The following is a 15,636-nucleotide window of genomic DNA, read 5'->3' as shown; positions in this document are numbered from 1 at the left end:
CACTACATGCAGCCGGTTACGCGCAGTGCGCTCGATAGCCGTCCGCAGGGCCTCCTCCACATCACGGATGAGACCCTCTCGTAAACATAGCGAATGCTCACTGTAATTCTTTCCCGCCTTGCCTGCTATCTCCCTGAAGGGCTCCATCACCCACCTAATATTGAAGCTCCCAATGACAAGCTCCGAATGCCCTCTGTACTGGTCCGGAATGGGCGGGAAAGTCGACCGCTGGCCCAACAGAAGAGGCATCCCGTGCTGGCTCAGAGTTATCATCAACACTGGGCAGCACCTCGTACCTGTTGCTAAGACGTAGAGAACCACCCGTACGGTCTGCTCCCGCTTTCGCCTTCCGCCCAGTGACACGTGAACCCACCACCGTCTGCTACCCACTTTGGAATGAGGACGGACCGATCAGATGTTGCGTATGAGAAGCCACTGCGACGTCCAGGACACTATGGGATTCCAGTGGCACCAAAGGTGTCGCAGGCCTCGTCACTGGCGCCCCGACATCACCGCAACTTCGAGCATTAGCTAAAAGTTTGTCGACGGTAGCCAACATAGCTTCCAGCTGTTTACGGACATAAGCCAACTCTCCTTGTGTCCGCTCACTACAAGCACAGTCTCTAGCCATATCGTACTGTTTATAAAATAGATATAAGGTCTCAAATGGCGCTACTGAGTTTGAATTATATATAAAAATATACCGAATGAGAATAACGTAACACGAAAAGTTGATGTGCAGATTTCTCACTGAACTCTGAGACCGCAAGCTGTTAAACAGAAATAAATTTCTCTACTGAAGTTGATGCATTTACAGATACCAGTTATTGGAAATCCTGTTTACCGAAAAGTTACTGCACGAGATAAATATTCAAACTAGAATGCACTGATCTAGATTGTATGCTGTCTACTGGCACAAAACTAAAACTTAGTGGCGTGACGGAGATTCTGTCGACGGGAAAATTTACGGTAGAAAGCCGCCCTACACAAGAATAGTCACAAGACTTACGCAAAAACAAAACTACGATTAATTTTCCAACCACTAGCCTACACTGTAAAATAAACACAATTGCGTCACTTCTTAGCAGAAGCACGTGCCAAAAAAACAAAGGCTAAATTAATTTACTGTGGATCAGACAAGTGCTGCTGCTGCTGCTCGTCCTCTCGTCCTGGCGGTTGCCGCTATTCCTTGTACTGAGATAATGTGTCCCGAAAACACGCAGTGATCCAAAAGATGACTTGTCCAGACTGACAGTAGCTCTATTGCTTTTCAGGGTGGTAAGGAGTGTCCTCAATACCTCACAGTGCTCTTCCCCTGAGCTTTCAGTTATCAGTATGTCATCCACGTAGCTGGTGATACGTTGCTATTAGTTATAATCGAGTATGCTATTCAAACAACGGAGAAAAGAAGCTGACGATATATTTAATGCTAACGGTAGATGTCTGAATTGATTACATGTACCGAAAGCAAGAAATGTTGTATATTTGCGACACCTTTGGTGGACCTCTGTCTGCTAGAAACTTATTCGTAAATCAATCGTCATAAATAATGACATTCCATGAAGCTTCTGTAATAAGGTATCCAGCATCTCCGAGCTGTCTGTCTCTGGCGCAATTATAATGTTGATCTGCCTATAGTGCAGTAGAGGGCGAATTCATTGATCCCTCTTTATCACCACATGCCAGGGGCTGTCGTAAGGAGGAGTTGCGCCTTCGATTATTCCTTCATTCAGCATCTCATTCAGTTCTTCACAAACCTTCTTTCTAGTTACAAGTAGTACTGCATATGGTGTTGTGCAAAACTTCTAAAGGTCACCGACTTCGAATTTGTATTTGAGATTTCTTATTGCACCTGTCTTGGGCAAGAACAACTCAGCACTACCGTGGAAAATATCATACAATTATTTCTTCTGTTGATCCTCGACGTCTTGCTTTGCTCCACAATTTCCTTAATCTTCTGATTTATCTCACGCCCAATTTGTGTCTCCTCTTGTCGGGATTGGGACTCGAACCCGGATTTCCCGCTAAACTTTTGCTATTCAAGCATGCTTCCAGGATCATTGAAATCTCTAAATGTCCGAGCGTCCACGTCCTGCACTCATACAATTGTCGTGACTACCGCACAGGGAGAGACTGTATTATTATTGTCGCGGCCTGTCTCATGTAATACTATTTGCAGTATCTATATTTTACAGTGTACTGTGCAACAGCCTTCAGTCATCACACGTGTCTGCAGTAACAGATACTGCCACGACTAAGAGCTGTATGCATGCATGTCTGAAAGACATTCGGTAGTACACCAGAAAACACAAACACAGCATATAGTATTACATGCCTATAGAGGCTATATCAGTAATAATAAAGTCTCTACATGTTTGGGAATACAGAAACGGTGCACGACATGGACAATCGCAGGGAAATGGTCCTACGTGACATGCCGAAACCTGCCGTGAAATTTGTTATATAGGAATAATATATCGAAAGAAACACTTTTTCAGAAGTTTAGCTGCTAAGACACACTGCAAGTAAATTTTGAAGAACGTTGAAAATTGCCGATATTGTAGCTTGCCAGGCGGCTTCAGAAATGTACACCACCACTGTGGCTGTAGCAGACAGCGCATGTGCGACATGGCAGGTGCATCGCCGTCCTTGATGACACATACGGCTCAACGCGATCAGGGCCGGCCGCGGTGGCATGGATGTGTGTGATGTCCTTAGGTTAGTTAGGTTTAAGTAGTTCTAAGTTCTAAGTTCTAGGGGACTGATGACCACAGCTGTTAAGTCCCATAGTGCTCAGAGCCATTTTGAACGCGATCAGCGGAATTCAGTTTTTGTCCGTTGTTTCTCTGACGGATTTGTTAAGTTTCTAAAATGGCTCAAATGGCTCTAATCACTATGGGACATAACATCTGAGGTCATCAGTCCGCTAGACTTAGAACTAAGTAAACCTATAACCTAAGGACATCACACACATCCATGCCTGAGGCAGGATTCGAACCGGCGACCGTAGCAGCAGCACGCTTTTGGACTGAAGCGCCTAGAACCGCACGGCCACAGCGGCCGACTGTTAAGTTTATAACCGCTCAAATTTGCAAATCATTTAATATCTGTAATAAGTAGCACTTGCCTTTGCGATATCGCTTATTGTTAAAAATGGAGATAAAACTGACGTAACTTTCTTTGTATTTTCTTCGCATATACTTGCTAAAAACTTCTGTCTTTGAGCGGGTTCTAGGGTTTCATAGTAATGTGGAAACAAGTTAATTTTCTTGCCTTGAAAATATGAAAGATGAAGAATGTGACACGCAGCAGAAATCACCTAATTCTTCTGAAGACCTACGTATGTGCTATTTATTAGTTACTTTCTTGAACATCACTTCGAATGATGTCATTTCGTAAGAAATTATGGAAAAATTAGAAGATAAAGGAAGTATGTCTGACGATTCTGCGAAGTGTGGTTTTAACGATGATTGTTGTGCTAATTAAAGCCCAGAACCAAAGTACAGTTGCTTTCTAGCTCAAAGAACACAGTGGAGTAACAGCTCTCGGTGACAACACCAAGGCTGTAAATTTTTTAGATAAATGAAGGTAGCAGAAAACGCTTAACGTTATGCACTTCCCAAACCAGGTTTCGTTTTGTAAAATGTGAACGACAATTGCGAAAATGGCAGACAGATTCGCACGAACTACGAAATATCTGCCAAACCTTAACTCACAAATTTGTGAACGAAACACTATTCTAAGGGTTTAGAACTGCTCGTGACAGGCATTGTACCATTGCCGAGGGAGATCTACAAGACTGGACCCTCTGAGTTGCAAGTGAGATGAATATTTCTGATTTTTATGTTTCTTTGACTTCGTGAAACGTATTCTGGGAACTATACAGGTAGGGACGACGCAGAAATACAAAGTTTACCTTTAGTAAACGTGCAGCGGAGGTGTCATTAATGGGCAATACTAATGATAAATTTGTAGCTGACATTAACGCGAAGCTCCTTGTTATATCATAAAATGCTGTGAATACAGCCAATCAGTCAGGTTTCATGCAGGAACAAGACACGCTTTTAGAATGAAATTTTCACTCTACAGCGGAGCGTGCGCTGATATGAAACTTTCTGGCAGATTAAAACTGTGTGCAGGACCGAGACTCGAACACGGGGCCTTTGCCTTTCGCGGGCAAGTGCTCTACTGACTGAGCTATCCAAGCACGACTCATGCCCCGTCCTCACAGCTTTAATTCCGCCATTACCTCGTCTCCTACCTTCCAAACTTCACACAAGCTCTCCTGCGAAGTTGGTAGAGCACTTTCCCGCGAAAGGCAAAATTCCCGAGTTCGAGTCTCGGTCCGGCACACAGTTTTAATCTGCCAGGAAGTTTCAAGACACGCTTTATCATTTCGATCGAAAAATGACAGAGTCGTTTGTGCAGTCGACGAATGCTGACACAAGTACAACAATGCTAGGGATAAGTACAGTGGATTACCGTTTCCGCGGCCTTATATCTGTCTTTAGGATTCTCAACGCAAATTGGAGCCACCAATTTAAAATTTCTTCTGTTTAGTAACAAGAATCTTGTAACAGATGTAGAAACAACTGGAAAAATGGGAGACAATAAGTTTTACTATTACATCCGAAACGTCTTCTTACCAGTTGCAGGCAATTATTCGCTGCTTTTGGTTGACTCTTGGCCTGGACATAACACTTCTGTCTTTGAGAGGACAACGAAAAGAATATTAGTATAATTCTGATACCACCTGGAATTAATACTCTGTTTCAGCCTCTCGATTGAAGTGTAAAGCGTTTTTCAATAAATAGTCAGACTATATAATTTACGATAGCTCTTTGTCATTTCTGGCTTATCAGCGGAGTAGTATTGCTAAACTTCAGTCATTTGTACGTTGCCAGTCTGTATCACCATGGTTTTGGAATTTGACCAAGTGTACCTGGTAAGCACCACAGCATGCAGAACGACAGCCGAGAGCATTTCTTACTCGATCCCAATTTCGTCCAAATAAAACAATTAGTTACTGTGAAGCACCTGAATGCATTACTAGTACTTTGATCAGGTGTGCCTGGTGTAAGGAAAAAGTTTGTTTCCAGAATGAGATTTTCACTCTGCAGCGGAGTGTGCGCTGATATGAAACTTCCTGGCAGATTAAAACTGTGTGCTGGACCGAGGCTCGAACCCGGGACCTTTGCCTTTCGCGGGCAAGTGCTCTAGCAACTGAGCTACCCAAGCACGACTCACGCCCCGTCCTCACAGCCCTACTTCTGCCAGTACCTCGCCTCCTACCTTAGGCGACGCGCTGGCAGAAGTAGGGCTGTGAGGACGGGGCGTGAGTCGTGCTTGGGTAGCTCGGTTGGTAAAGCACTTACCCGGGAGAGGCAAAGGTCCGAGTTCTAGTCTCGGTCCGGTACACAGTTTTAAGCTGCCAGGGAGTTTCAAAAAGTTTGTTCTCATCACACAATAGAGACTTCGCGTTTTTGTGACGACCACAGGGTGCAAACAAGGAACTGCTCCATTGTTAGTAAAATGCACACTTTTGGGAAAAAATCATAATAACTGTGCTACAAAATTCTTATAAAACATTTGATGTTAAAAAATTAAAATCCCGATTGATTTAATTGTCTGTAATGTAACATCATACATTGCCTTGATTTTCTTTCCTCAACTAGTCACTTGTGTAACAATTACATCTGCAACAGTGTAGCTGTTGATATAATCTGCACCTTAGGCAAAACATTAGTGACTACAGGCATAGTTGATATGATTTAATTGCTTAAAAGTCGCTTTGGTGCTCTTTGGGCTTCATGCTACGCTGCGCTACGTTCTCTTGTCATGGCTGCATCTGCTTATTCCCCTATTGGCACCGTAAGTGTGAAGGGCTGTACAAACCGCAGTCATAAGGGCGCAGCAAAAAAATTTAGTATTTCTTAAACACTTGCAGTATGCCTTAGCATCGAAAATGTTGACATTGCATTTCATGCGGTGTATTGTTCCTGCGTGATAAATTTCGTCGTAGATCTCGATATATCGAATTGGACCATTCCTTTGACAGTGACCTATGGAGATTTGCGTCGGTCCTGGAGGCGTACTCGGAGAGCCGAAGTTGTTAAGGCGACTTCTCTCGTAAAAGAGGGCAATCCGTGTTCGATTCTGGATCCATCACAAATTTTCATTTGTCACTAACAAATCGTGCAGGTACAGTCTATTCGTATTCACAATTCCGAACACATTTCTTTTTAGATTTACCTTTTACTATTTACTTTTCACTATTTGCATTTCTTTCACTTCATATAGCTGTTGGTCGTGGCAGTGCCTGTTCCCTCAGACATGCGTGCAAATCTGGAGGATACTGCATAGTACACCAAACAATACAGACACTGCAAATATTGGCTACCTTAATTAGTTTCCTTTAACCTCGAAGAGACTTTACTCATCTAACTAGCTTGTGTAGAGCTGATTTTACGAGTTGCGTGAGTAAGACCTTGGAAATGATGGGTAACCACTGTCTTCTCTTTTTTTTATTTATTTATTTAAATGTCAAGTTCCGTAGGACCAAATTGAGGAGCAAATCTCCAAGGTCATGGAACGTGTCAGTACATGAACTTACAACACAAAAAGTAATAACAGATAAAAATAAATTTTCATGAACCTGAAAGAAAATCAGTCCATAAGTTTAAGCAAACGCTATCAGCAGTACAATGAGAATCATCTTAATTTTTCAAGGAACTCCTCGACAGAACAGCCGGCCGTAGTGGCCGAGCGGTTGTAAGCGCTACAGTCTGGAACCGCGAGACCGCTACGGTCGCAGGATCGAATCCTGCCTCGGGCATGGATATGTGTGATGTCCTTAGGTTAGTTAGGTTTAAGTAGCTCTAAGTTCTAGGGGACTGATGACCTCCGCAGTTGAGTCCCATAGTGCTCAGAGCCATTTGAACCATTTTCCTCGACAGAACAGAAGGAGTTCCCATGAGGAAACTCTTCAGTTTCGATTTGAAAGCTCGTGGATTACTGCTAAGATTTTTGAATTCGAGTGGCAGCTTATTGAAAATGGATGCAGAGTATACTGCACACCTTTTTGCACAAGAGTTAAGGAAGTCCCATCCAAATGGAGGTTTGATTTCTGCCGAGTATTAACCGAGTATTCTTGGAAATAAACTAATATTGGTCACTAGAAACGACAATAAGGAATATACATATTGAGAGGCCAATGTCAAAATACCCAGGCTCGTGAAAAGAGGTCGACAAGAGGTTCGTGAACTCACACCACTTATTGCCTGAACCGCCCGTTTCTGAGCCAAAAATATCCTTCTAGAATGGGAAGAGTTACCCCAAAACATAATACCATACGACATAAGTGAATGAAAATAAGCAAAGTAGACTAATTTACGTGTCGAAATATTACTCACTTTCGATACAGTTCGAATAGTGAAAATGGCAGTATTAAGTCTTTGAACAAGATCCTGAACGTGGGCTTTCCACGACAGCTTACTATCTATCTGAACACCTAGGAATTTGAACTGTTCAGTTTCACTAATCATATGCCCGTTTTGTGAGATTCAAACGTCAGGTTTTGTTGAATTGTGTGTTAGGAACTGTAAAAACTGAGTCTTACTGTGATTTAAAGTTAGTTTATTTTCTACAAGCCATGAACTGAGGTCATGTACTGCTCTACTTGAAACCGAGTCAATGCTGCACAGAACATCCTTTACTACCAAGCTAGTGTCATCAGCAAACAGAAATATTTTAGAGTTACCCATAATACTAGAGGGCATATCATTTATATAAATAAGGAACAGGAGCGGCCCCAACACTGATCCTTGGGGCACCGCCCACTTGACAGTACCCCACTCAGATCCCACATCACAGCCGTTATCAACATTGTGAATAATGACCTTTTGCTGCCTGTTGCTAAAGTAAGAGGTGAACCAATTGTGAGCTACTCCCCTTATTCCGTAATGGTCCAACTTCTGGAGCAATATTGTGTGATCAACACAGTCAAATGCCTTTGTTAAATCAAAAAATACGCCAAACGTTCGAAACTTTTTGTTTAGCCCATCCAGTACCTCACAGGGAAAAGAGTATATAGCATTTTCAGTTGTCAAACGACTTCTAAAGCCGAACTGTACATTTGATAGCAAATCGTGTGATATAAAATGATATATTAACCTTACATACACAGACTTTTCGATAACTTTTGCAAACACTCATGGCATAGAAATAGGTCTAAAATTATCTACATTATCCCATTCTCCCTTTTTATAAAGCGGCTTCACTACTGAGTACTTTAATCGCTCAGGAAACTGACCATTCCTAAAGGAAAAATTACAAATATGGCTAAATACAGGGCTAACATGTGCAGCACAGTACTTTAATATTCTACTAGACACTCCATCATAACCATGAGAGTCCTTAGTCTTCAGTGATTTGATTATTGTCTCAATCTCCCTCTTGTCTGTATCACAGAGGAGTATTTCAGACGTCAATCTCGGAAAGGCATTTGCTAAGAAATTTATATGATTTCCTGTAGATACTAAATTTTTATTTAATTCACCAGCAATGCTCAGAAAATGGTTGTTAAATACTGTACATACATCTGATTTATCAGTAACAGAAATATTATTACTGCAAACTGACTTTATATCGTCAACCTTGTGCTGCTGACCAGACACTTCCTTCACAACTGACCATATGGCTTTAATTTTATCCTGTGAATTAGCTATTCTGTTTGCATACGACATACTTTTTGCTTTGCTAATAACATTTTTAAGCATACTGTTTGTAATAGGCTACTGTAGCTTGATTGTGACTACTTCTAACATTTTGATATAATTCCCGCTTTGTTCTACATGATATCCTTATCCACTAGTCAGCCAACCGGGCTGCCCATTACTGCTAGTACCCCGTTTAGAATGTTCTAATGGAAAGCAACTCTCAAAGAGCATGAGAAATGCGTTATGGAAAGCATTGTATTTACCATCTATATTATCGGCACTATAAACATCTTGCCACTCTTGTTCCTTGACAAGTTTTGAAAAACTCTCTATTGCTGTTGGATTAACTTTCCTACGTAGTTTGTTATTAAATACGACATTGGTTAGAGTACAAAAACCTTTTAGTGTTAAAATTTGTGCATCATGGTCTGAAAGGCCATTCTCCCTTTTACTAACAGAATGCCCATCTAGTAATGAAGAATGAATAAAAATATTGTCTATGACTGTGCACCCTAGTTGGAAAAAACACAGTTTGCATCAGATCATATGAATTTAGGAGATCTACCAACATCCTTTTTCTTGCACAATCATGTACAAAATTAATATTGAAGTCACCACATAGAACTACTTTCTGGTACTTCCTACAAAGCAATCAAGAACCCTCTCTAGCTTAAGCAAAAATACTCTGAAGTCGGAGTTTGGGGACCTATAAACAACAGCAATTAGAAGTTTAATTTCACTAAATTCAACTAATGCTGCACAACTTTCAAATATCTGTTCAGTGCAGTGCCGTGATACGTCTATGGTCTCAAATGAAATACTGTTTTTTACGTACAGGGCCACTCCCCCACCCCGCAAGGAACTCCTTGAGAAACAGCTAGCTAATCTATAGCCTGGTAAAGGAAGCCTCTGAATTATCAAATTATTTAAGTGGTGCTCAGATATACCAATAATTTCAGAGGTAGCATCTATTAGCAGTTCACTAACTTTATCTCTAATACCTCTTATATTTTTATGAAATATGCTAATTCCTTCTCTACTTGGAAACATTACATACTCTGGAGGTGAGCTCTTAGTTAGAGGCACTTCCTTTAAGCAGGTATACCTATCAGCTGACTTCAGTCTAAAAAAGGTGCAGCTCTAACACCAACTACTATACGAATTTTTCCATGAGTGATACCACTATCACCACCACCACCCACTGTCACCTATAAGCTCAGACAGCCTCCCCTTCCCATACCTATTGAGGTGCAGGCCACGCCTAGTGAAACCTCATCTACTGATGGACCCAATTGGCAACACTGAGATGTGATCCATGCCCTCCGCCATCAGTGCCCTCCCCAGCCCCCCATTAACGCGCCTAACAGCCGCATTAAAGTGAGGCCTATCAAGTCGCTGAAACAGTTGCACAAAATGCACATTAGTACCACCAGTTTGAGTAGCTATCTTAACCAAGTCACCACTGACATCACATTCCCCGTCCCTATCGAGACTGTTCCCTGCTCCACCCACTATCACTACCTGATCCTCTTTCGTAAAATTCTTACATAACTCCCCTATGCTTTCAGTCACCCGAGCCAACCCTGCACTGGGCTTCACAATGCTGGTGACCTGGTACTCACTCCCCAACACTTCCTGCAACTACTGGCCCACACCTCTACCGTGGAAACTACCTAGCAGCAAAACCTTCTTTCTGCTAGACTTTGCAACTAACCTAGGCCTCCTAATTGCTGAGGACTGCTGCAAGTTACCTACATCTACGGCTACACGAGGCTCCTCTCCACTCAACTCTGACAGTTGGTCGTATCTATTGCATGTATGCAAAGTAAAACTGTCTGAGTACCACATCTTCCTAGCTACCTTCTTGCCAACTGCCAGTTCCCATTCCCACCACCCTTCACCCTCCTCAACCTATCTAGTTCCTCCTTTGCGCATTGTAACTGCACCTGAAGGGCACAGATCTTACGCTTCTGCTCCTCTATTAACTTATTTCTACTACAGATTCTACATTCCCAGGAGAGGATCTCCCTAAAATGACCACTGGCTTCCCCACTGCATTCCCCCCCAATGAAAATACTTTGAACAAATCCCACACCGTAATCCACTACTCACAAACCTACGACAGACCCCACACTTTTCACTCATGGTAAATTTTACAGTAACTGAAAAAAACTATACGCCAACGTTACCAAAGTTCTGTTACACCAGTAGAACTATTTAAGAACTAACAATAATGGTCTCGAAATTCTCTGCCTACTAAGAAAGCAGCTACTTGTATTAATACTACTACAACACAGCCGATACCAATACCAGCAAAACTTCACAAAATTATTAGCTACAACCAATAAATTAGAACTACAACTGTAACACTAAGCGAAGTTAAAACACTATATGAAAATTTTACTGAAATATTTCACTAGAAAGAATAATAAACGTCAGTTGAAAACTAAAGCACGAAAATTACTAAAGACTTCAACACACTGAAAACTCTCTAAAACACAGCGAGCGAACGATTACAAAAGTTTATTAAGTCGTAATTTCGCCACAAACGGCACGCTACACCGCTGAAATCTATTAAATTTAATAACTGTATTACAGAGCACAAATAAGTTTGTCAGTACTTAGCTTATTACCACTACAGCTGCAGTGCACGCCGCAAAATGTAAACACACTTGGTCATCGAAATTAGTGACATCGTTATTCCCTTTCATGGAGGGAATGGGAGATATCAGTCCATCATTGATAACATGACTCTCCGGGAAGGGCCTATCGAACAGACCATTCTAAGCAGGCAGTAGCGAATACTGCTAGAATGTATAATGTCTTTGCACATTCCCACATATAAAGCTGCCTATTTTTTACGCTGTTTTATATGCAATGTCTGTTAAGTCCTACCCTACTGTTTCAACTACAGAACAGTGCCTTTCTAGATAATGGTTGGTTGTTTTCAACTGATTTGGGTAATATTACGTCCATATCAAAGAGCCCAGTTCACTGCCTCTCATTCAAAGACGATTTTCAGTCAGTTCGTCTTTCAGATATGCAGAATAGACGTGAAAGCTGCTGATGAAAGTATGAATAATGATCATTAAAAGAGATTTTAATTTTTTGATTGAGACTGTTACTTACGTTTCTTTAGAAAATTATATCTTTCTATTTTTAATCTTGCACAACTGAAATTGATGGAAATCGCTTTGAATTCCAAATACCAGTGAGCAGTACATTAAATGGGGCCCCTTACAGCTGTTATTGTTGCAAAATGCATTCCCGTATTTTATCGCCAGCATACAGAGCCTGTCTGCATCAGTTTAATTGTTCCCTTGTGCGGTCGTGCCCTGATTATGAATGTACGGTGTATAGATTCGCTAGGCCGCCACACCTGAAGACTATGCACGCAGTCCACCATGATAGAATTAGTTTGGCCATGGGGACCGGTGACCCGTCACTTCACGTCGAGGCGGTAACTGGCGATTAGTGTGACAAGCATACAAAATACAGTCCACACCGCAGACGCCAGTGTACAGTATACCTCCTCCGTCCTCTTAATAAGCGTCCGCGAGCACTTAAATTCTGTGGCATCCTGTAAAGAGCTACCTTGTAGCAATGATTATGGCGAATATTAATACTTCATGATGAGATTAGAGTAAATCATGACACTGACTTCTTAAGATCCCACAAAGTCTTTTAAATTTGATGAATTTTAGAAAAGAAAATCTTCTGAAGATGTTTTATTAATATGTTATGTGTAATTTTTAGACTGCTTAATGGATTTCCCTAACTATGTCTTCGGGATTCTCTTATCAAACATATTCGCACTGAACAATTCTAAGTTGTACATAGTCATGAAGACAACAGAACACGTGAGGCGTCATCGATCGAAAAGTTTGCCGTTTGCTCCTATGCTGTTAGTGCTGTTCAGACCCTTCAAGTTATATTCCCAGGAGAGAAAATGACCCAGAATATTCACCTCTCTTTCCTGCTACTACATTGGATAACAACGTGGCAATCTCTGGGATACAGGGACACATGCAAGCTAAAATACATACTAGCGAAAGAGGCCTATTTCCGCGACGTAGCTGATGAATGTGCCAATAGTCTGTAATCTCGTTGTTGATATTGTCTTGAGGGGACGGAAACAAAATTAGGATGAAGTAATAAATGCTCTTGCTGTGGAATTCATCTTATTGACAAGAGAAATAATGAAGTCGTGTTCCGGCGTCACCATATCGCCTGCGGCCTACGAATTTTACTACGCTCCAGTGTAGCTTAAATTTAAATGATAACGAGGAGAGTGTAGAATGCATTTTATAATTTTGAGTATTGTTTGAGCCGCAGCCTAAGCTTTCAGGTCGGAAATTATAATATGCTGCAAAGTGCTGGGTAATCTACGTTAGATAAGTTATTAGCTAGCCCCAAGTCTCTACCATAGGTTTCTCAACACTTCAGCATTGCCCATAGTTTTCATTTTGTTGCAATTTTTAAATCGAACATACTGTACTTTTACCAAAATTGTAATTATATATTTATTTTACGATTTACTGGAAACTTAAAACATTTACCTCTTTTAACCACTCTTGTCTCCATTTGTACACTAAATACTATCATTATTATCACTGATAAGTAAGGGAATAAAGAATAATCGCATTTCGCGCCATGAAGACCAATTACTTGGCATTCCTATAGCAGTTTACATAAAATATACTTCGTCTATTTTCGAGTGCCTGTCAATCGCAATTTATCAGTTTCTATATTACACACACAGATACTACAATCAAAAATGCCTTGGTCTATTCGTACTCTCACTTTCGCAAACAACCCATATCTCCATCCGTTCCAACCTTATATCGATCTGACACATTTCAGTAATATTCCTGTATGAACTGTGCATTTTGTAGGGCAGTTCTTTTTAATTGCAGGTTACTGTACCATACTAGTAAATGGAAGCCTTCCGTTTGATTGACCAACATCTAAGCTTATGTAAATGATTCTATTTGTGATTTATTAATTCTGTAGTCTAGGAATACGATATTTGGCGTGCTAAATATAAAATTTTTCTACATATCGTGGAAGTTGCTAGGTATTTTCCCAGGCTGATATTTTATAAGTTTGTAACTGGATACTGCTAATACATGTATCAGTAATTCGTCACACACATCCGTGTCATCTATAAAAAAAGGGAAATCGCAAGGAATACGGTCCATTAAGTCAATATACCGTAATAATGGCTGTAATATGGCCTCGTCACTCATTTGCGGACTACACAAAATATTACTTCGCTTGCAGATAACCGTCAACCAGGATAATGTCTGCGTTCTATCTACCAATAAAAGTTCAGTGCAATAGCAAACCTAGTTCGACATATGGGACCTGAGTTTCTCCCGGCCAATGTAATGTTCAGTTAAATTACGGAATGCAGGCAGTTGTCGACGGCGTCACACGGATGCATTTTCGTATGTTATTTGAAAATATATTTCCAGTAGTAGATGTCGATGTGGGGTTCAATCAAAAACCTTTTGAGAACTTGGAGCTTTCTGGTTTATTAAAATTGTGTGCTTGACCGAGACTCGAACCAGCCGGTGGATCCTCAGTCGTGCCTAAATACCTCAGTCGGTATGAGGTTTGTTGGCGAAAAGCAAGGTTCCGCGTTCCAATCGCAGTCCGGCACACATTTAAGATCTGCCAGGAAGTTTCATAACAGCACTGTCCACCGCAGGGCAAGACATTAATTGTGAAGCTTCTCGGAAGTCTAGAGACACTAATTCATCTTGATTACCTCTTTGGCGCTGAAGGGAGCGACCGGCATTCTGCACCATCGACTTTTTACAAATCGATCCTAGTTTCTTTGGAGAATGTCATTTTGTGCCCGGTAAATCATACGTGAATTTAGCATCTGTTCTAGAATTCCGCTACCTACAGAGAAGAATGCTATAGGAGGTGGTTCTGTGAATTATTTCTGCAGCCTTTGTGTACAGACGACATTTTACACTTTCTTTCGACGCCTCTGCGATGGAGATTAGAGCCACCAAGTCAAGAGTTGAAATCACGCGGTCTTCTTATGAGTGTCCGAGGAAACAAATTCAGACATACAGCCGCTACGTATCGGCATGAAAAGGTCTCAGGTGGTAGCATAAAGGCCGCCAATGAAACCACCCTTTTCCTTGGGGTTTTGATTCCCCCTACGTTACGGCTGAAAACGATAGTTCGCAGTACAAAGAGCAACAGGAACACGTTCTTACCAAGCTTTCACACTACTGACACCTCGGCTGCCCCCTTCATTCCACGAACCATTCAGCCCTTTTCTGAGGACATTACCGACCTGCCTGCAACTCCACTGAAGGTGATCACACCCCTTTGGGGTGTAGCGCGATCGCAACTTATCCTGTAGTGTACTGGATGGAATCACTAGGTTCCATTCAAAACCATTCAGCGAAACCTGAATGCGATTCGAATCAACAAAGCGTTTTTATGCTTTTTCAGCCTTCCTGCTTTGCGCCCTCCCGTGGCGTTATCAGTGGGGTGAGGGGGTGGGGGGGAGGGCGGGGGGGAAAGGGGAGAGCGATATTGACACATGCATGAGTAAAAGGGAAAATGATCGCGAGTTTAGCAACACCCTCGGTCCCAATTTAGCATCTTTGCTGGGCACTTTAAGATGTTCCTGTATGGAGACATCCAGTCAGGAAATACAAGGTGCTGACGTGGCAGGAGTATCCATTCGACATCTGTTAGATTTCTCATGCGGCCAACAGAGCTAGTTCAGCGTCGTAGTGCCACTGAGGTAAGGGGTACCGAAATGATTGCTGTCAGACGAGTGCCTAGGTCTCAACGTCTGGCTCTCTGTGCAGGTACATTTTTAAACTGGTTAACATAGGCGCACAGATGGCACTGAGGCTACAGCTGAACTGGGGGTCTTAGAGAGATC

The sequence above is a fragment of the Schistocerca cancellata genome, chromosome 4 (genome assembly GCF_023864275.1).
Source record: "Schistocerca cancellata isolate TAMUIC-IGC-003103 chromosome 4, iqSchCanc2.1, whole genome shotgun sequence".
Taxonomy (NCBI): Eukaryota; Metazoa; Arthropoda; class Insecta; order Orthoptera; family Acrididae; genus Schistocerca; species Schistocerca cancellata.
This window is presented reverse-complemented; position numbering follows the sequence as displayed.